We start from the raw sequence: 21,164 nt of genomic DNA, 5'->3' as shown, positions 1-21,164 counted from the left end.
TGTGGGTAAATCTCTGAGCCATGTAGTGAGGACAGGGCTGGTCACCATGGTGGGAAAGGACTGTTCACGTCACATCAGCTAATGTGGTGGAAAGGCATCAACTTCAAGGTCACAGGACTGGCCCAGGACACTTGTGCTTTGTCATGGCAGAAGTTGGCAATTTCCAGAGCCCGGGTTTGTGCCTGAGTTCAGGAGCTGAGCCTCACAAATATGTGAGCCTGGGAAAAGTACCTGCCCGGTATCTGCGCAAGGGGAATTTTCTACCTGCCCACCCCTCCCCCCTTCCCCAGAGCATTCAGTGAGCACAGGGGTGACCAGCTGAACACATGCAAACTCATTTGTCTTGACTTCTGATTTTATGGGGACACCGTGAGCAACTGAGAATGTAGAACAAAGTGTCTGAGACATTGGTGTGAGAAACCCTGGAAAAGCAAAGGCCGGTGTTGCTGCAACACTGAAGCCCTTCCCTCTGCAAACATTTCCAGCATGACTCTGGTCCTCTGTCCTGCCATGTCCCCAACCCAGACCTGCTCCCCAAACAGATGAGTATGAAAGGCAAGGTCATCCACCATCCCTTCCTTCTCTGGTCAGCTGTCTTGGCTTGAACTGCATGCTCTGTGGGGTTCTGGCAAGTCTGTACATGCCCGAGAGAGTGGTGAGGGTATCCTCCAAGAGTCTACTGGATACCACAGGGGCCGTAGCCCTAAGGGAAGAACGTTGGGCGGACTATGTAACAAACTAGTCACCGTTGGTCTTCAGAATAGAGGCATGACCATGACCATTGTTGGGGGTGGACACTCAGCGTTGTCCTTAGCTCATGGCATGGTATGGGGGGCCCTGTGTGTCATGGTGGCCGCCAGAAGGAAGGCACGGAGTGCACGGTGGCCCCCAGTAGGTAGGCGCTGAATGCATGAGGGCTCCTAGTAGGAAGGCACGGAGTGCATGATGGCCCCCAGTAGGGAGGCACGGAGTGCTCTGTGGATATGACGTCACTGCTGGGGTGCCGAGGCAGCCGAAGAAGGAAAACTACAGATGCCACATACAGCTTGTGCCTGATCTCGAGCACACCTCCTGAAAGTCTTCCAAGAAAGTTTCTTTTGGAGGATGGTAGTGCTTGGCAGGGGAGGAGGCATCCAACATTATAACAAGGTTATACGAGGCAAAGGAAGGACACTCAGGCTTAATCATTCATTCATTCTATGGACGAGCTATCAAGCTCTATAGCTTTGGAGCTTGAGCAATTGTGGAGGATGGAATGAGGACTCCGATCAAGAACAGGTTTCCCGGGAACTTTGTGTCAGCGAGGGAGAGAGCCATGTTCATGGACAAAAGTGGCAAAAAAACAAAAAACAAAGTATTGACCAAGGACAGTAAGAGTTAGGGGAGAAAGACGTGTGCTGACTTGGGGTCTGAGATTCTTCTTGAGAGTGCAAGGAGAGAGTCTTCTGGAGGCTGCCCTCTGTCTTCTCTCCTTGCTGGGGAGAGAGGTCTGGAAAGCAGGGATGCTGAGTCTTCAGAATGCAAAGCAGGATTTCTGTGGAAGCTTCCCCGGGGGCTCTTGAGCGGCTCCTTGCCCTATTCGTATTCATCGCTTCCATCCACCAGACATCCTCTTTGCACAAGTGCTAAGATGACCTATATCTATTTCGTCCTTTCTCAAGGATGTATTTTTATATATTTATTTTTTTTGTACATGTTGATACATAGTGAGCTGCCCACGTTTTTGTCTTTGTTTTTATTTTGCAGGAGTTATTATTTTATATATATAAAAACAACCAAACCCAAATGGTTCAAAAAGAAAAGAAATTTTAAAAAAGGGAAGAGAAGGGGCGCCTGGGTGGCTCAGTCGGTTAAGCGTCCAACTTCGGCTCAGGTCACGATCTCACGGTCCGTGAGTTTGAGCCCCGCGTCGGGCTCTGTGCTGACAGCTCAGAGCCTGGAGCCTGTTTCAGATTCTGTGTCTTCCTCTCTCTGACCCTCCCCAGTTCATGCTCTGTCTCTCTCTGTCTCAAAAATAAATAAAACATTAAAAAAATAAATAAATAAAAATAAAAAAAGGGAAGAGCAGACTCTGTATAACCCGGATGTATACTCTCACTCTCAAGCCCAGGGCTCTGCCCCAGGCACTGAGGAGACGACTTCTTGGCTCCTTGAGGCTTACCGAGTTCCTGGCTTATTTCCTGGAAGCTCAAAGAGCAGGGAGGATATTGGAGAAGGAGCTTTGTGATTTGTTTAATATTTATGCCTCCCCAGCACAGTGGAGTTAGGGTCTTGGATTTGAGTCCCAGTTCCTTCACATATCATCAGTGTGGTCAACTGAAAACAAGCCGTTCAAGGGCAGGCAGTGTGTGTGTGTGGGGGGGGATATATGGATTATTTAGCATCTGTAAACAAAACAAAACTCATCTCCAGCTCAATGTGAATCACCTATGAGTTCTAATGGGTGCTAATAAGAGCATGATGTCTACAACGAAGGAGGCAATGGTCCATTTCACTTGGGTTGGCTGGAGAGCACCTCTGGAGTGCTGGGCTCCCAGGGCCGTGTTTTTCAGACTAAGGAGGCTGGAGTGTTTGGGTGGATGTCATTGAGGGGAGAAGACATGGGAAATGTGGGCAAGTCAGAGTCCTTTTCTTTTTCTTTTTTATTTATTTTTATTAAACATTTTTTTAACATTTATTTATTTTTGAGAGAGAGACACACAGAGCTCGATCTATAGGAAGGGCAGAGAGAGAGAGAGAGAGACAGAATCTGAAGCAGGCTCTAGGCTCCAAGCTGTCAGCACAGAGCCCAACGTGGGGTTTGGACCCACAAACCATGAGGTCATGACCCAAGCCAAAGTCCAACTGAGCCACCCAGGTGCCCCGCCAGATTCTCTTTCAATGCAGGGGGTTTGTGAATCTGGGAACCTCTTCTTCCATTCCAAGAAGGAAACTGCCTGACAAGATGGGGGTACAACACTTTTCAGGATGCTGGTCTGGTATCTAGCGATCAAAAATATCAGAACAGCCAAGTTCACATAGCAACTGAAGCCTGTCTCAACCCCAGGGCCAACTGCCAACACCAAGATCTTTTTCAGAAGGCCATTCAAGGCCCTATAGGAACTGGTCTTGCTAAGCCTCCGTTTCCTCACATCTAAAATGAGGATTAGAGGGGCACCTGGGTGGCACAGTTGATTTAGTGTCTGACTCTTGATCTCGGCTCAGGTCATGATCTCATAGTTTGTGAGTTCGAGCCCCGAATCAGGCTCTGTGCGGATGGCATGGAGCCTGCTTGGGATTCTCTCTCTTTCTCTCTGCCCCTCCCCTGCTTGTGTGCTCACATGCTCCCTCTCTCTCTCTCTCTCTCAAAAATAAAATACATAAATTTTGAAAATAAATAAATAAGTAAAATGAGGATTAGAAAAATACATGTCTGCCTTCTTTACAGAGACACAGACAAGAGAGAACAGCAAAATGCCTTACCCACAGGCCAGAAAGATTATTCTCTTTACCTGAGGACCTCACCAGCCTTGCGCACTCCTGTGTTGCTCATGAGTAAAACCTGTAAGAGAGCAGGTCCTGAGGAGAGGAGTGGGTAGCAGAGCACAGACCCAGGAGCCCTGAGTCCAGCCTTTTCCCGACCAGAGCCCAAACGCTGGTCTGCAGAGGGCAGACACCTGAACACCCACTCAGTTGAAAGTGCGCAGCCTTGGGGAGGTTTCCATTCTCAGGGGCAGGACATCAAGTCCAGTCGCGGTCATTACCCAGTCTACCTAGCAGAAACGGCCTGCAGCCATGTCCGACTTATCTCAAAGGGCCGGGAGAGGGAAATATACTGGTTGCTGTTTAGTACTGATGTAGCACTTGCTTTAGGGGAACTGACTAAAATCTGTTTAGTGTCTGGAGCTTTTCTGAGCGGCAAGAAGGGCTCCAGGCACTGCTGAAGGATGTCTTTTTCTAGAAAGCCTAGCAGAAAGAGGAACCGGCCAAGGCTGCAGCCTTTTGGCACCTTGTCTTTGTTTAAGGGCACTTTCTGACTGGTGTGACTGGCAGGGCTCCATAAATAGCACATTGTGTGTCTTTGTGTGTGAGATTTGGGCTTACCGGATGTGCCCCCACAATGTCCCAGAGGAGGAAAAATTTTATATTTGCCAAAAACGCGCTAAGGGTATCAAAACAGGCAATGATATATGTAAACACAAAATTGTGAGTGAAGCATGACAAAATTCCTCAAGATAGAAAATTTAAAACAAAGAAAAATGGCAAGCATCATCTTCTCCAGCGACCCGTCACACTGGCATTCCAAGCGTCTGTCTCCTCCCTCAAAGCCACGTTGGTCACACAGTTGGAAATGGATACAAGGTCAAAATCCCAAGTGCAGCATGCTGTCCTTCCGCCATCTTGGTCCCATCTACCTTTCTCCCGCTTCATCTACCAGCACACCTTTTCTTGAACCAACAGTCTTCCCCTGAGTCTTCCACACTTCCCAAGCCTACCTTTGCTCTCCAGCGTCCAAACTATTTTTCCTTCATCCACTCCCCACCTTCGACGACCCCCCCAGTTGAATTCTACCTTTTTGGTAGCACCCAGTCTAAACATCGCCATCGTGGTAAAGCTTCCCTAAGTAACCTCTTCTATTTCCTCATGACATTTCTCATGCGTTTATGCCTCATTGTGTTTGTGACTGTCTTCTCTACAAAAAGTTAAACTCTTGAGAAAAAGGACCATGTTTTATTCATCTCTATAACTCCCCAAGTGCCTGGCACTGTGCCTTTTACTTAGTAAGGTCCTCAACAAGCTTTTAGCGGATTAAATGGACTCACCAAAATCCTCCCTTCATTGAATTCTCTTTCTTTTTTTAAAAAAGTCCCTTGACCTGGAATTTCTTACAGAGCAATATGCTTTCATCTTATCTTCAAGGGCAGTAAGTGTTTCAGAGGAAAAGCATTTCATCTCCTGCATATGGCCTTCTTCAAAACCTTTCTGTGGTGAAACCTGTGTAGAAATGCTCTTTCCTTTTTGTCAGCACAATGGGATTTTCTGCTTCTCCTCTGTAGGAAACACATTCAGATTTTACCATTAGACACGGATTCTCAAGAAAATCAAGGCCCAAAGACAAAAGAAGATATTTCATCAAAGGGTCCCTCTGTCCGGTCCCAGTTAGGATCTGGGCAGCCCATCTCACCACCTGTAGGAGGTGGCGGGTAGGAAGATGGTGTGTTAGGACACAGGAAATCTCCTCCCTTACCTACAGATGGAAGACGGCTTGTGTGTTTGTGGCTGTCCAGCTCAGTCTCCCTGTATTCAACTGCAACAAGTCAATGTGCTTGTTTTTCGCAAAGAGCGTGAGATTTTGGTGACAAAGTCATGTATCAGTAAGTCTCGAGACGGACCCTGCTTGGCTCTTACTGCCTGGATTTGGGAACACATGGGGCTGCCCAGGGTGTTGTCCCTCTGGCCAAACAAGCCCCCTTCTCTCAGAGCCAAAATGGAAATGTTGTCCACCAGAAAAAAAAAAAAAATCGCAACCCTGTGGCCCAAATATTGAGCATTAGCCTTGGAGTAGTATTTCTGAGAAAGGCCCCTGCCCTCAGGCAAACGTTTGGAGGGGTGGTGTGGGAAAGAGGATAACAAAATGTTCACATGCCCGTGACGGTGACCGTAGTAACCCAACATTCATCTTCTTTTCCTTCCACCCAAAAGGGAATATGCTGAGTGCAAATGCCCCTAGTCACTCAGTGTTTGTTATTAGGAGCTGTCATTTTCGGCTCTTGCAGTGCTGGTAAAAGACATTCATTTAATATTTACCTCCTTATTTCTAAATAACGAGTTTGTACTGTATCGATTTCCCTTGTTTGACTCTCTTGACTTCCTCATCTGGGAGGTGAGGAGTTAGCCTTCCATCAGCCCTATTTCTCTCTATTTCTCTTCTCTCCATTCTCTCCCTCCAATTACATCAAAAGTCTTATTAGCTCAATACCCAGTGTTGACGTCATTACCATCCTCTACATGTTGTTCACAGCTGAGCCAAGTGGCATATTCTTTTTAACCTTTTTAAATGTTTGTTTATTTTATTTTATTTTATTTTATTTTATTTTATTTTATCTTTTTAATGTTTATTTATTTTTGAGACAGGGAGAGACAGCGCATGAACAGGGGAGGGTCAGAGAGAGAGGGGGACACAGAATCGGAAGCAGGCTCCAGGCTCTGAGCTGTCAGCACAAAGCCCCAGGCAGGGCTTGAACTCACACACCGTGAGATCATGACCTGAGCCGAAGTCAGAAGCTCAACCGACTGAGCCACCCAGGCACCCCAAATGTTTATTTATTTTTGAGAGAGAGAGACAGAGTGTGAGCAGGGGAGGGGCAGACAGAGAGGGAGACACAGAATCCAAAGCAGGCTCCAGGCTCTGCACTGTCAGCACAGAGTCTGACACAGGGCTTGAACTCACGAGCCATGAGATCATGACCTGAGCCGAAGTCAGGCACTTAACAGACTGAGCCACCCAGGCACCCCCAAGTAGCATATTGTAAATATACTTTCTCTTCCTTGTAAATGTTAGTAGTTTTCTCATTTACCTAGCTCTTCGTGTATCTATTATTCATTCCACCCGAAAATCTCCTTCAGAACCATGAAACCTCTCTTAAGATCCATCGGGTGACACTGTTTTCCCTGAGAGGCAGCCATCGCCCAGGCCTGGCTGTCCTTGCTGCTGGACAGATGTCCTCCAGGGTGGCCCCCCACCTCACCGGACAAGCCTTTCCATATCTCACCCATGCTGGGTGCCTGTGTCTAGGATTTCTCATATCCCTCTCTCAGGGTTTCTGCCCTCTGTTTTGGCAAACGCATCTTCCGGTAACTTCCTAGAGTACAGTCCATGAAAAGTAACATTGGAACCTTGTGTGTCTAAAATGGCCTTTATTCCACCTGCACATGGAGTTACAGCTTAGACTCGGTAGAGAATCGTTTCTCTCCCCTCACAAGTTCAATGGGGAATCACTCCACTGTTTGTAGGATCCTATGTTGCTACTGGGGATTTGGGTGTCACATTGGTTCAAAATCATTCAAAATCATTTATGTGTAATATCGTTCCCTCTATCGCTGGTGTTTTGAAACGTCCTAAAATTGCCTTCATGTGGGTGTTTAAAATTCCTCAACTCTCATTTTGGTTGACTTCAGGAGGGAGCAAAAAGAAACATTTGCTTCATCTGCCAAATTTTCATCTTAAAGTACTTTTTAATGTCTTTGCCGGATTCTCAAAATGATGAGCTCAGTGCTTTGTGAAGAATATATACAGTGCCAGAAAGGGTACAGTGACAACTGCTTTTTTATTTCTAATTTTTTTAATGTTTATTCATTCTTTGAGAAAGAGAGAGTCAGAGTGCAAGCTGGGGAGGGGCAGAGAGAGAGGGAGACACAGAATCCGAAGCAGGCTCCAGGCTCCGAGCTGTCAACACGGATCCCCACGCGGGGCTCAAACTCGAGAGCCGTGAGATCAGGACCCGAGCCGCAGTTGGATGTTTAACTGACTGAGTCACCCAGGTGTCCCTAGCACTTCTTTTTCTTTTTTTAATATTGAGGTACAGTGGACATACAATGCTATATTAGTTTCAGGCGTATAACAAGATCCGCTTTTTCACTAACTAGAACAGAGGTAGGACAATGACCCAGACTTCTCCGTTCCCTCACAGGGAAACTGTGTCCATCTGAGGTGTCCCTCACCTCAGGGAGGTAATGGTTGGGAGGAGCCTAGGCCTTAAAGGTAGGCCTGAATTTGCTTGTCCCCTCCCTCAACCCCCAAGCTTGGGTACATATGGAATGCGTACCCAGAGACCGGTGTCCTCACCACTCCATTGGTAGGCTGTGTAAAATAACACCTATCCTAAAGGTTGTTAGCATGATTCGGGCCGGTGTGGGCAAAGCCCTTGACACAGACCACCAGCTTAGCCCACGTCGGGTTCCCCCTTTCCTCTGGACCAGGAAGAGCTCGCCTCACTCAGCAGTGTTACTGCCATTTGCTCCTCTCGCCTTGAATCTCCACGCGTGCCCGCTCTCGGGGCCCAGAACGTGGCTCCAGCTTTCCCTGATGCCTGCTTCTTGCCTCTCAAACTTTTCATCATGTGCCACCCTTTCTGGTGCGAATGGGACGCCCTGCCTTTTCCTAAATCAGGGGCCTCTAAAGACCTGTCCTTTATTCCAACCGCTCCTGTTAGAGCATTAGTCACGAGTAGAATACTTTCTTTAAAGAAAAGAAAAAGAGGGGCGCCTGGGTGGCTCAATGGGTTGAGCGTCCGACTTCCGCTCAGGTCATGATCTCGCGGTCCGTGAGTTCGAGCCCCGCGTGGGGCTCTGTGCTGAAGGCTCAGTGCCTGGCGCCTGCTTCGGATTCTGTGTCTCCCTGTCTCTCTCTGCCCCTCCCTTGCTTGCGCTCTGTCTCTCTTTCTTTCTCTCTGTCTCTCTCAAAAATAAATTTTAAAAAACATTTGAAAATTTTTTTCAAAAAGAAAAGAAAAAAAACCGCACCATCCACTCGGGGCCTCCAGCTCGGGTGCAGAGTTGGGGGGGAGGCTCCAGGCGGCTGGAGGGGTAAATGCTGGTGAACAGCAGCAGGGTTAGCAGAGCAGACGGGACAGAGCCAGGGGACAAGTCCAGAGTGCAGGACCGCTGAGGACTTTGTGACTGCAGCGGGAGAAGCAGCACACTGGGAAGCAAGGGCGGCGTTTCTCCATGAAGCCTGCGGGGAGCAGGACAGGCTGAGAAAACGAATCGCTTTGCTTCTATGGAAGAGGCCGCGTTCCATCAGGTCCAACATCTTCACTGGCACCTTATAAGCAAGATTCCTGGAAACGGAAGAACACAGCAGCCCTTCCCTCTCTGTCACTTAGCAACGGCCTCTTTCTCCTTTCCAGCAGGTCCCAAGGGGTCCTTTCGAGGGGGTAGGGGTGGGGGGGACGGATGGAGGTAAGATAATTACCTGGTGTGCATAATAATAAGACATTCGGGCTTCATTGTGCAGGGAGTGCTTGCCTTGCAAATGAATAAGACACTTTAGAAACCTTTTATTTTCCTCATTTGGGTTTGTGCTGTGTTGTGTTGTGTGCACGTATGTGTATCTCCAGTTGTCTGGTGGCTGCCTGGGAGAGTGAAAGGCCTACCCACAACTCCCACTCAATCTCAGAACTCAGCCTCCGCCTCCGCTCTGCAAATTGGATGGGAAAAGGCCTTTTCCTGAAGTGTCTTGTGCCTCTCCAGTGTCCCTGAGTGTCACAGCTCTCTGGGAGCTCCCAACCTAGCTGAATAGCAGGGCCAAGCCCAGGGCCTTGGAGGAGAGACACCAGGATGGGATTAACGGTGTAAAGATTTTATTTGGGGAAACATCCAGGTGAGGGAAAATAGGAAGGGGGCCAGGCAAGCCGTCGGATAAAATTCAAGGTTGACTCTGAGTGAAGGAGAGAGGGAGGCAAGACTGAAGCATCTTAACCAACCCTGGGGGAAGGTACCACATGGCCATACAGTTCTCCAGAGGAGAGGAGCCCTCTCTCAGAGGAGTCCCCCCACCCCCACAGTGGCCTTCCTGTGTGGGTGCTTGTGCTCAGTATTTGGACCTGGACAGTCCCTCTCCCTGTCCTTGGACATCTGCAGGGCGCTTTCTCCTGGTTCCCACACCCAGACTTGGGGGAAGTGCACTGTTCAGAGGTGGGCAAGGGGGCAAACTGGGTGCAGGAAGGTTATCCTACTGGTGGAGTTGGGAGACCTGCTTCGGCAGGCAGAGGACCACACAGCTGGAGATTGAGAAAGGAGGTACTTTTGGAGAAGGGGTGAACCCAAGGACAGAGGAGCAAGGGTGGAAATTGGTGTGTTCACAAGTGACCTTCTGTGAAGGGGAAAAGTCATATTTAGCACGAGCTTTGAATCTCTCCTCTTGTCCCTTTTGCTGTGCTGTTGCTCCACAGACTAGGTCTCTTAACGATCAAACTTCACACGAGAAATACTATTATAAGCTGTTTACTGACACCTGCTATATTCTCTTTCTTTTACTGAGATAACTGATTATACTTACAAATGTTTGAAAAGAACATTTCCTTTTTCCATGTAATCATGCATTCATTTCCATTTTATCCTCCCTGTGAAAATCGTGATCTATTAACTCTCCTGTGTAATTGAATGGCGTCAGAATCGCTGACACGTGGCCTCGAAACTATGGTGCCACTCTCCAGTTTCTGCCATTCTTTCAATCGCTGAGACAAATAAAGTCCGAAACCTCGTAACGTCTAGTGTGGTATTGATTGAAGAAGAAGGGCGCAGACAGTAAAGGGATGTGTGACCTGCCCATATCCTTGCCTCCACCCTGCCCCCCCCCCCACAACTCCTCCATGAAAACAATGACCGCTTATTAAGGACACTGTTTTCTGATGCTCCAGGGAGTGACCCACAGTGAAATGAGTGACGGTCCATGGAGGACACACATGACAAGGAGGAACACTAAGAGAGCATCGTAAGGGGGGCAAGACAAGATCTTGTGTCCCTTAGGATGGTCTAGAGGGAGGCGGGGCCTACGGGGTGGGGGTGGGAAGGAGATAAGAAGGGTGATGCTTGGGGCATGTTGACTTCCATGAGTGTCGATGCCAAGTGCATTACATACATTATCTCACTCCCCACCGTGGACTTCAGAGGATAAGAATCTAGGAATTTCCTCTCAGGTAACGTAGTTGGTAAAGCAGGGGGTTGCTCCCCCTAGCCAGTTCTGTAAAGTCCCTGCTACAAAGCTCTACATTGTGTCGGGACCAGGGAGACAGATGAATGGTCAAGGGAAGGTCAGGGCAGCTTGACCTTCTGTGGTCACTGAGTGAGCCATTGAGCAGGAAAGCTTTGGAGGGGCTCCCTGGGGACCCCCAACACCCACACCTGGGGGCACCTACCCTATGTGCACATGTGCGCAACCTCATGAATTTGACTTGGAAATCTGTCAGCATCAGAGAATTGACCTTGTGGTTCCAAGTCATGGCTCCATAAACAAATCTTTCTTAATTAGCCCTGGCAGCTCAACACCTCTGGTGTGTCTAGCCCATTTCACTGCCACGCCTACTCTTGTTGGATCCAGTTCTAAAGTAAACTATGTTCTTTGAGAGCTCTTGCATACACATGAGTTGGCAGCCGGTCTGAGCTGACCCATAGACTCGTAAAAACCGACAGGGCCTCAGCACCCTCGCCTGGGATACCCAAACTCTTGGACCAAAGGTGCAAAGTCTTGCCCACATCAAGGATCTGGCTGCTTTCTTGGGGACCAAGAGATTGGGTTTTTGTTTCTACGCTTACTCTGGCAATCCATGAGGTAAGGGGGAGAAATGCCACACCGCCTCTGTAGAAAAGCAAAGTTAATTCTGGTGGAAATTTAACCCTCTTTTCCGTACCTCAAGTCTAGACAGACCACCTACCACTCCAGGGGATTAGAAGTGTGGTTTTAACTTGTTCACTTGATGCTCTCTATCTCCCGTCACATATGGATTACAAACTGTGAGCTTCATCCTGCTGCCTCTTGGCCATTTCTCAGCCCAGAGCTGGAGCACAGCAAGAGCCTCTGGTCCCACCCTGCCTGGTTCCATGGTCTTCCCCTCTTGGTAGTAGAGCTACATTCAGGGATTTGGTCCCTGATGGCATCCTTTCTATTGCTGCAAGAACTTGCATAATAGTAGGACCTCTCTTAGTACTTCTCCATCATGAAGACGGAGGATAAAGGTGCTTAATGAGGTCTATTATGGAAAAGGTGCAATGCTTACCTGGGTCAGATGTGTTGGTAAGACATTTTGCTTCCCTTGTCCCAAATGCCTTTCCTTCCTTTGATGAATGTTGCCAGATTAAGAGTGAATGCATTCGGATTTCTCAACATTTATTCAATTCCCTACATTTCTGCTGTGACAAGTGCTTTGTAGCAGTGAATGGCAAATGTTTCCCTATGCTCTGCTTTGTAGAAACCCCAGAGTGACCAGGCACAGAGCCCCCTTCTCCAAACATCTCTGTCGTATAGATTATGCACAGTTGCTCAGAAGAAGTTTGTCTTTTGCAACAGACAAGACTTTGGGGAAAAGTTTTTCTTTTTCTTTAGTTGGGCATACAAAATAGAGCAAAACATGGTGATTGTGATCAGGGGGCCATTTTAGACAAAAATGTATCCAGGTCGGCCAGTGGGTGCCCTTTAGTCATGAGCTTGGCTTGCCGTGTCTCACTCTATGCTGTTTTGTGACAATGTATTCTCACTCAGTCAGCTTCAGTTTCTTCAAAGCAGGGTGAGGTAGGGGCATCTGAGAAGGTGTGAGCTATTGGAAAAACATTATGTATATATACACACACACACACACACACACACACACATATATATAATGTATACACACATATATATGCATATATACACACACACATATATATCATATATACATATTTGATACTTAAAGGCATAAAGATTGATTTTCTTCTGTGTAAGGAAGCACTTCAAGTCAGTTTAGGGGCAGGGCTAAATTTGCAAGAAGCGCGGTAAGTGGATTACTTGTGAATGGTTCTTGGAACTTGGGTGACTTTCAGTTTTCTCTGGTTTTTTAAAAATTCAATATTTAAAATACTGTAATTGCCAAGAATGCTTTGCTCTACAGAGCCGAAATTCAGAATTTCTCATGCATGTCACTTTCCTGTTGTCGGCAATTCATTTTTCTATGCTAGGTTACAAATCTACCCTCGACCTGTTCACAGCTCAGTGATTTTCCAAAGATTTCGGCTTCGACTCTCATGCTTTACCTTTTACCTGCCCCGTGACTCCTGTGGATTTAGTGTTTCCTAATTCCTTCTCGTCAAGTTTTCACTGGGATCGCTTCTATATCTCAGCAGCTTGACCTTGAGTGTGACCCAAACTTCACCTCTCTCACTTCTACCATTTAAGATGCTAATGATGACTATTGCTTTTCTTCTCTTCAATAGTGTCCTCATTAATATTATTATTATACATATAGGTTTCCTTCCCTCATTTGCCTTTCAACAAGCTTATAATGAGCGCTCATGATGTTGTGGGAATTGTGCTTGGTCCTGGGAAGTTACTGAATAGCTCTGGTTCTCACGGCACTTACAGTTTAGGGGGTACATACACGGAAACAGGTGATTACCCTCTAGCAGGATACATACGATGATGAATAAGTCCTGCTACACGCAGTGTAGTCGTGATTTAATTGTTGCATACACAGGAAGGACATCCTACTGTGCCTGAAAAAGACTTCATGGAAACATGATCCTCAACTCCCTGGGTAGACGGGATGGGGCCTGCTGGGGGGCAGGGGGAAAAGCATTCCAGAACAAGGAAATAGCACTTACAAAAATATGAAGGCATGAGAGATGACGGCATACACAAGGAATATGAAGCTGGTGTGGCTGGGGATGGGTGGTAGGGGAGGGGTGAGGAAAGATGTCAAGTGTCAAGTCACTATGGAATGAATTTATTGGCACAGAAATCAAAGTTTGCCCAATAATCAATTGAAGGTAGTTGAATATAGTAATTAGTTTTAAAGACATCTATTTAATACCTTCTTTTTTCTCCACACTAGCTGGATGTTTTCAGAGGGGGAAGTGATGGTCAGCTTGATAAGAGGCTTGAGGCAAAGAAAGCCCAAAGTGGCCATCTACCTTCATCTCAAGGCCAATAAAATCACTCTGATTTTACAGGTTGAGAAAAGAACGTACTGGACTGTGGAATGTGATGACTTAGTCTAAGTCAAAATGTAAGATGAAAGGACATAGACCTTCCCAGTCTGCTCTGTCTTTTGGAACCTATAAGATTCATGAATGCTATTAGCTCTGCTCTAGATAGCAAAAAAGTGGCTGGCTTGATTATGTAGTTCATAATCTTCATGAACAAGCAGGGAGTATATGGAAACTGGAAAAACAAAACAGAATAAAACCAAACCAACAAAACACCTTCAAAAAAGAATGAAAGAAAAAAAGAAAGAAAGAAGGAGAGCAAGAGAGAGAGGAAGAAAGAAAGAAAGAAAGAAAGAAAGAAAGAAAGAAAGAAAAAGGATGAAGGAAAAATTAGTGTGAAGACATATAAGAGGTAGACCCCTAGACAAGTCAATGATAAACGGAAAACAACCTTAAGGTCAAAGGGCTCATAGGAGTCAGTTCTTGGTTCCAGATGGAATGATCCTAAGCCCTCCTTGCTGAATTTACTATGAAGGATGTTCAGAGCAAGTGTCACTGTCTTTGCTGTTGCCTTGTCAGAATCTGTGAGCAAATAGAAAACATTGCCCTCACACGTGAAACTCCCTGGTTCTGTTTGAAAATAACAGAAAAAAAAACAAAAAAAAAACAAGAATAATACAGAGTCTGGGCAACTTCAAGACTACTAAGAATCCAAGTCGTTTCTCCTGGAAACTCTTATTAAGGGCTCTAGCTGTTAATAGAAAATTCAACCTAGTAACATCACAGTAAAACACCAGAACATTGGAACTAACTTTAAACAATAATTCTAAAGGTTCATCAAGTCCATTTGACCCATTATGCAAAACAAGAAACTACAGTCTAGAGTAGTGCAGTGACTTTCTCAAAATCCCCAAAAAATACCAATCTGAATGCATCCAGTGTCGCTTTCGGTCAGTAACTTCCTCACTCAAAGAAGCCTTTTGTTATTTTCCCAAATTGGTTCCCCAGGATGCAACAGTCTGCCTCAGTGTGCACATATCTGTCCCACATTACATTACATTCTGTAGTTATCAAGCCTTGTAAATTCTGCATTCTAGTTAGATGCATGTAAATTCTGCATTCTAAGTTTCTTCTTGAATACTCTGTGAAACGCAAGCCAGAAATTTCCATTTATTTACAATTTCCCAATCTCCACCACCCTCCCTCACTTCCAATTGCACAAACACCAATGTTTCTTTGCCTGAGTTCAAGAATTGTATTTAGCAAGGTGGATCAATGTGGCACCATATCCCCAGGGAGCAGATTTAGATATGCAGCTCGACCCCATTGGCAGCAACAGGTTAATATTGTCTTTGCATTTAGAACAACCAAAGCTCTCTCAGGTGACTACCCCTAGGGGAAGACTCATGGTTCACTGCCTTTGATTAAATTCTTGGGAGCTTTCTGGCTCTATCCAGATCTGCCATTTGTCCTTGAGGAGCTCGACAGTGTCTGGAAATTATGAATAACTGTTGCTACCTTCTCACAGGAAAAGACTCCCTGAAACCTGGCCCCTTGGCAATCAAGTCCGATGATGTTATGTTCAGAGAGATAAGAGTAATCCCAGTCTTGTGCTGGATGGCTCATTCGACCATTTCAGGGATCAAGGTATTCTGCTGGTTAGGGAGGTAGGCCACTGATGAATTATGCATACAGTATGGAGAGCTTGACTTGGATTCAGAGATAAGTCACAGGAATGGCCAGAAGGTCACCTTAGAAAGAAGCTTTCTGTATTGGGCTTTTCTAAAGTGTGAAGACCCAGTCCCTACCGTGCAGAACTTTCCGTCTCACTGGAAGGACAGGTGTGAGTGACAGGCAGAAATGAGGCACATTCTAACTGGTGGGGCTCTCTTACGGAGTCTGTTTCTAGGGTGGCCTGAGAGAGGTGGAGTGGTTGAGGAGACAAGGCTCATCTCCTCTCCCAGCCACTCCATCCCCCCAGATGAGGGGAAGAAGAGATCTGAGAGGCCCTAATAAGAATGCATACCTGGACTACGTCCAAGAATCCCTTCAGGGTCTGGGGATCTTCATGTTCCCTTGCATTGTCTGAGGCATTGTGTGTGAGACTCAAGGCTTCCTTCTTCAGCCAACGCAAATGCTCGCCTCTGTTAAGACTCGGACGAGAGGAAGTCCACCGAAGAAAGAGGCTGGCTGAGAAATAGAGAAACATGTGCACAGGGCTTGGCTTTTATTCACCTTTTCATACATGTGTGCCTTTGGCTGGGTGTTTCCAGCCTGTGGTGGTATTTGCAGTTTTGGATTTCTACAGACAAAGACGCTTCTTTAAGTGTCTAGTGGCAGTGTAGGGAGGGGTGTGGTGCAGGGGGGGATGTGGGCCCAGTCCTGGCTGGCGCCTGGAACAATGTGAGTGGACAGATCCAGGACTCAGGGCGGGAAGCGGCCCCATTCCTCCCAAGGAGTCTGCCCATCGTGGCCTGGAAGTAAAGATGGGAAATGGGTCATCTTTTGAGAAGTTTGGCCAAGGGTGGTGGGCTAACATTGCTTTCCAGTGTAGGAGGGGGCTGGTTTTCTCATGCCTACTGAAGACAAGATGACGGTGGATTCAAACCTCAGCCTCAGGATTTGAGTAGATATCAAGGAGAAGCTTGGGCTGTAGCGGTGTTGAGAGTTGGGGAGAGATCTCAGAGGGAACTACAATCCGTATGTAATCACCTGTGTCTGTTTGGAAGTGGTTCAGGGGCTGCTCACCAATATGCTCTTGGAAGTCTCTTCTCAACCCCAGGTCCCAGAAAGGGGTGGAACACGAGCTCCTGACTCTTGTCTTATGTCCTTGTACCACAGAAGTGTGCCTTCAATGATCCCGCTCTGTCTAGTGGCTTAGAGAAGCAGATACGTGTTTCTAATGCCACACAGTTTAGGTGTGTCCCAGGGACAGCCACCTCTGGCTACCTGTCCCATTCAGGCTTTCTTCAGGCTGCCTGGGCCTCCAGGATAAATAGGCCTTGTAGCTTTTTTCCTGCCTGAGGTCCCAAAGACCCCAGAGGTGCCATAAACCCCAGGCAGCCAATAGATCAAGGTTTTCTTCACCTCCTCTGTTCCCTGCCTACTCTTGGCCCTGCTGCTCCAGGCTCTGGTGTCCTCACTCCTGAATGTTGGCAGTTCTGTTCTAAGTGATCCAGCCCCTCTAGTGGTGCCATTCTAACCACCCTGCCCCCACCCAGTCCCCCCCATCCCTCCTCAGTTACCAGCGAGTGCAGCCGCAGGAAGCAGACCTCTTCGGTCCCCTCAGCTGGCCACTTCACTATAACAAAGTCTGGCGGAAGCTGGCCTGCAGTGGATGTGTCTTTGCCTGCTTAGCCATGCGGGCAAGGCGGGGCACGGGGACTCTAACAGCCAGACCACAAAAAGGCTAATTTCCAGATGCAGATACAGTAAAAACAGCACTAGTTGTTGATTAGTGACCAGATGCTGAGCCATTCTAGGCTCTGTCCGTGGCTGGGGATGGAGAGGAGGTACAACACCCAACAGAAAGAGGCTGGCTTCACCCCTGCGCTGATGACTGTCCTTGCCCTGGAGTCACTAAAAGTAATCCCATTGTTCACAGCGCAGTTTTGCTTTTCAAAGTATTCTAGGCAAGGCCAGCGATGTGGTCCCCATGTCTCAGGGAAATTACTGCACCGGGGCACAGGTTGTGAGCGACCGGTCACATGAGTTGGTCAGGTGAGAGCTGGGTCACATGGTCTCCACGGACCTCCCAGGGCATCACACCTGGGTTTCAGAGCCTCTCACTTTCTGGAGCAGCTCCAGACTGGTTTCTTTTTTCCACTCTCCTTGTATCCTGCTAGCTCCTGGCCCTGCAGTGAGAACCTCCACGCTGTGGGTCTCCGGGCCCCTCGATCAAGCTGATGTGAACTACAAGGACCTAACCCTGCAGTGGCAGCGGGCTACTTTTCAATATTCCAGTTGATGATACTGCCACTTTTCTTCCAATAGAATCTTCTGGAATCCCTGACATAGTAACAGCAGAGAGACTTCCTGAGTTCTTCAGTGCTTCTCTTCTTGCAAATCACATCCATATTTAAAAATGCATTCATTTCCACACTTATTCACTCCATGCCACTACACCTATGGATTGTCAGGCGCTTATCTGAGGCAGATAGTTATTGCTTCTATTTTAAATTGTCAACATAGGTAAGATTCTTCATTGGAAAACTGCTATAGCATCATATTACCCTTTCAGTCAAAAAGTCTTTCCTTATGTCTAACCGAATGAACTCCCTATTGCTACAATTCCAACTCACTTTTGTATCACCCATCTGGATTTTCCCAAACTCTACATCATTTTATCTATATGATGCCCTTGGAGGTAGCTATTACTATTACTATTATTTGACAGATGGGAAAACTGAAGCTTGATCTGTGCCCATCCTAGGGTGGAGGCAGACCTCCTTTCAGAACTCTCCTGACATTCTAGAACTCTCTGAGCAATGCCCTGGGAAGGAGTCAGCAAGTGCTGCTGCAGGGAGTGAGGGAGGGTGACTCTGAGCTTACCGTTGGCCCCAGTGAGTACCTTCCCTCTCTCATCTTGGCGTTGCTACCCTCACCATCTTTGGTGGCCCATGCCCTCCCGATTACCAATACTTGTCAAGGTTACCTGCAGGTACTGTGACTTTCTTAACCCTCATGATGATCTATATTATTGTGTTTATTTGGTTTCTTCTTTATTTTATTATCTGTTCAGCTTTCTCCACCCCCCTGAATTTCGATCTTTTCAATACTATATCCCAAGTGCCTAGCACAGAGCCTAGTAAGTGATAGACTCTCAATAAATATTTTTTGACAGAGAGATAACAAGGAAGAATAAGAAAAGGAAGAACAAGCAAGAAGGACAGAAAGAAGGGAAACAATTAGAGAGCCTGCCTTTTCCCTTCTGCCTTTCTGCCTTTCCTCCCTTACCATGGACATTGGAATTCATCCATTAAATGGGCCAAATCTTATGGGACTTGTGGTAGAAGGATCTAGAAGACTTGGGCTCTCATCCCAGCTCTGCCTCCTTGAAACCTCCCTATGCCTCAGCTCCTCTCCTGTAAAACAGAATAATTATATCTACCTCACGGGGCCATGGTGAGGATAAAATAAAATAAAATTTTGCATTTCTGCAAAACCAGTTTCTGGCACATGGTAGATAGTCAGCAAAAGTTGTTCCCCTTCCCCTGCAGTAACTTCAACCTTTTGACCTCAATCCTGCAAAGTAAAGTCAAACCCTGCAGCATGCCTCCAACCACATAGGAGAGGCTATCTTCCCAGCTGGTATGAGGATCTTATAGAGAATACACCGCCAGCCTTCTGTCTGTGCCAAAAAAGTCACATTGGAACGGATGCATTTTAATGAGCTACTTCTGGTAATTAAACCCAAGGGACATATATACCAGCTGAAACTACAGTAGGCTGAATTCTAACTTTCTAGCTCTGTGAACTTGGATTAATAACTCGGCTTCTCTGATCTTTGGTTTTCCCCTCTACACACTTGGAATAATAATGATGGTGGAATTATTGAGTGTGAGCACGGAGAGGGTCTGGAACGTAGTAAGGCCATAACGAAACTTTGTTTGTTTATTTATTTATTTATTTATTTATTTATTGTTTTTAGATAGAGAATGAGAGAGAGAGAGAGTGCACAAGCTGTAGAAGGAGAGAGAGAGAGAGAGAGAGAGAGAGAGAGAGAGAATCTCAAGTAGGCTCTACACCCAGCATAGAGCCCACCATAGGACTCCATCTCATAACCCTGAGATCATGACCTGAGCCGAAATCAAGAGTCGGCTGCTTAACTGACTTAGCCACCCAGGCACCCCTAGTAAGGTCTATAAATGTTAGTTTATGTTGATCCATGGGTTAGAAGAAAAGCTACCCTCAAGACTAAACTAGATGCAAGAAAACTTCAAAGAACATTAATTAATTGCCAGTTACTTTTATACATCTTGTCTCCTTTCATCTCTGAATAACATGAAAAGATACAGCCCCTTCCCATTCTCCTTCATTCATCAGTTCATTCATTCCACAAACACCAGCTGTAGCCAGAGAGATAACGGGTCTTTCTAATAGTGAAACACGGTGGTATGTAGTTGACTTATTTAATGCTATTCTGGATATCTTTCCTTTCAGGGCTCAGCCCTAGATTGCACAATTCCTGAAGGAGAGGGGCTTTTCTCTGGGTGCTTCTGCTTGGCCAGTAGAGTACCCCCTCTCCTTGCTTCCAGCTGCCCTTGCCTGCTAATGGGAACCATCATCCCAGGGCCTCACTGCAGGCTTGCACTCCGATGGCTCTTTCTATTTCAGCCACATTTTCTTCAGCTTCTCTGAGCCTTTGCACATGGTTCAGCTGCTTTTGCACTCTTAAAACCTCCAAACCCAATACCAAGTAAATCGATGCTAAAAACGGGCAGTTTTTTTTTATCCCGTAAATGAGTTCTCAAAAACACATGCATTTCTTATACACATTTCCAAGCACAGGATTGAGTTCATAATACATGAGATATATGTGCCACTACACATTGTAGAAAACCTAAGCTTAACTTTGAAAGATGAGAGAACAAAAGCCCACAAATGCATGCAATGCTTGTGAACATTCGAGATCTCCCTGCTACCTATCGGCGTGGGCGTTTATGAATTTACCACGTGTCATTTGCATGCCATCGCTGGATGTTTATTTGGTCATTAGTTGGGTGAGAAAATAAAAAATGTGTTCAGATGCAACTTGGAGGAAAATAACTTCTCTTTCCTTCTCTTTCCCTCTCTCTCTTACATGCACAGCCCAGTGGGTGCCTTGGATATAAAGTGGTGAACAGATCAGGGCAAGTCCTCAGACTGTTCTTTCAGCCAGGGGAAGACACAGGCTTTCACTCACTTAAGAAATATTTCTTGGGGCGCCTGGGTGGCGCAGTCGGTTAAGCGTCTGACTTCAGCCAGGTCACGATCTCGCGGTCCGTGAGTTCGAGCCCCGCGTCAGGCTCTGGGCTGATGGCTCAGAGCCTGGAGCCTGTTTCCGATTCTGTGTCTCCCTCTCTCTCTGCCCCTCCCCCGTTCATGCTCTGTCTCTCTCTGTCCCAAAAATAAATAAACGTTGAAAAAAAAATTAAAAAAAGAGAAATATTTCTTTTAATTTATTATTTATTTAAAAATTAAAAAAAAATTGTTTATTTTTGAGAGAGAGAGGGAGACAGAGCATGAGCAGGGGAGGGGCAGAGAGAGAGGGAGACACAGAATCTAAAGGAGGCTCCAGGCTCTGAGCTGTCAGTACAGAGCCTGATGCAGGGCTCAAACTCACGAACCGTGAGATCATGACCTGAGCTGAAGTCAGATGCTTAACCAACTGAGCCACCCAGGTGCCCCTCAAGAAATGGTCCTTGGGTTCCCACTATGGATCTAGGTGCTGGGGATTCAGAGGAAAACGAGGCAGGCTGCTCTCTGGGAGTGAATGTTTTGGCAGAGGCGAGATAGGAGGTAAACAT

The 21,164-nt window shown here is 46.6% G+C and overlaps 1 protein-coding gene across 1 annotated transcript in view; it reads left to right on the top strand.

The window, feature by feature from the left end:
- The first annotated feature begins 11,138 nt into the window (after positions 1–11,138).
- KCNJ1 (potassium inwardly rectifying channel subfamily J member 1) overlaps positions 11,139–21,164 on the top strand; it is a 30,441-nt gene continuing 20,415 nt past the window's right edge. The window contains exon 1 of the mRNA XM_030333597.1: positions 11,139–11,311. The gene's annotated coding sequence lies outside the window, so the exon portion shown is untranslated. The remainder of the gene's footprint in view (positions 11,312–21,164) is intronic.

Source organism: Lynx canadensis, chromosome D1 (assembly GCF_007474595.2).
Source record: "Lynx canadensis isolate LIC74 chromosome D1, mLynCan4.pri.v2, whole genome shotgun sequence".
NCBI lineage: Eukaryota > Metazoa > Chordata > Mammalia > Carnivora > Felidae > Lynx > Lynx canadensis.
The sequence above is the reverse complement of the archived record's forward strand: the minus strand, read 5'-3'. Positions and strand labels throughout refer to the sequence as shown.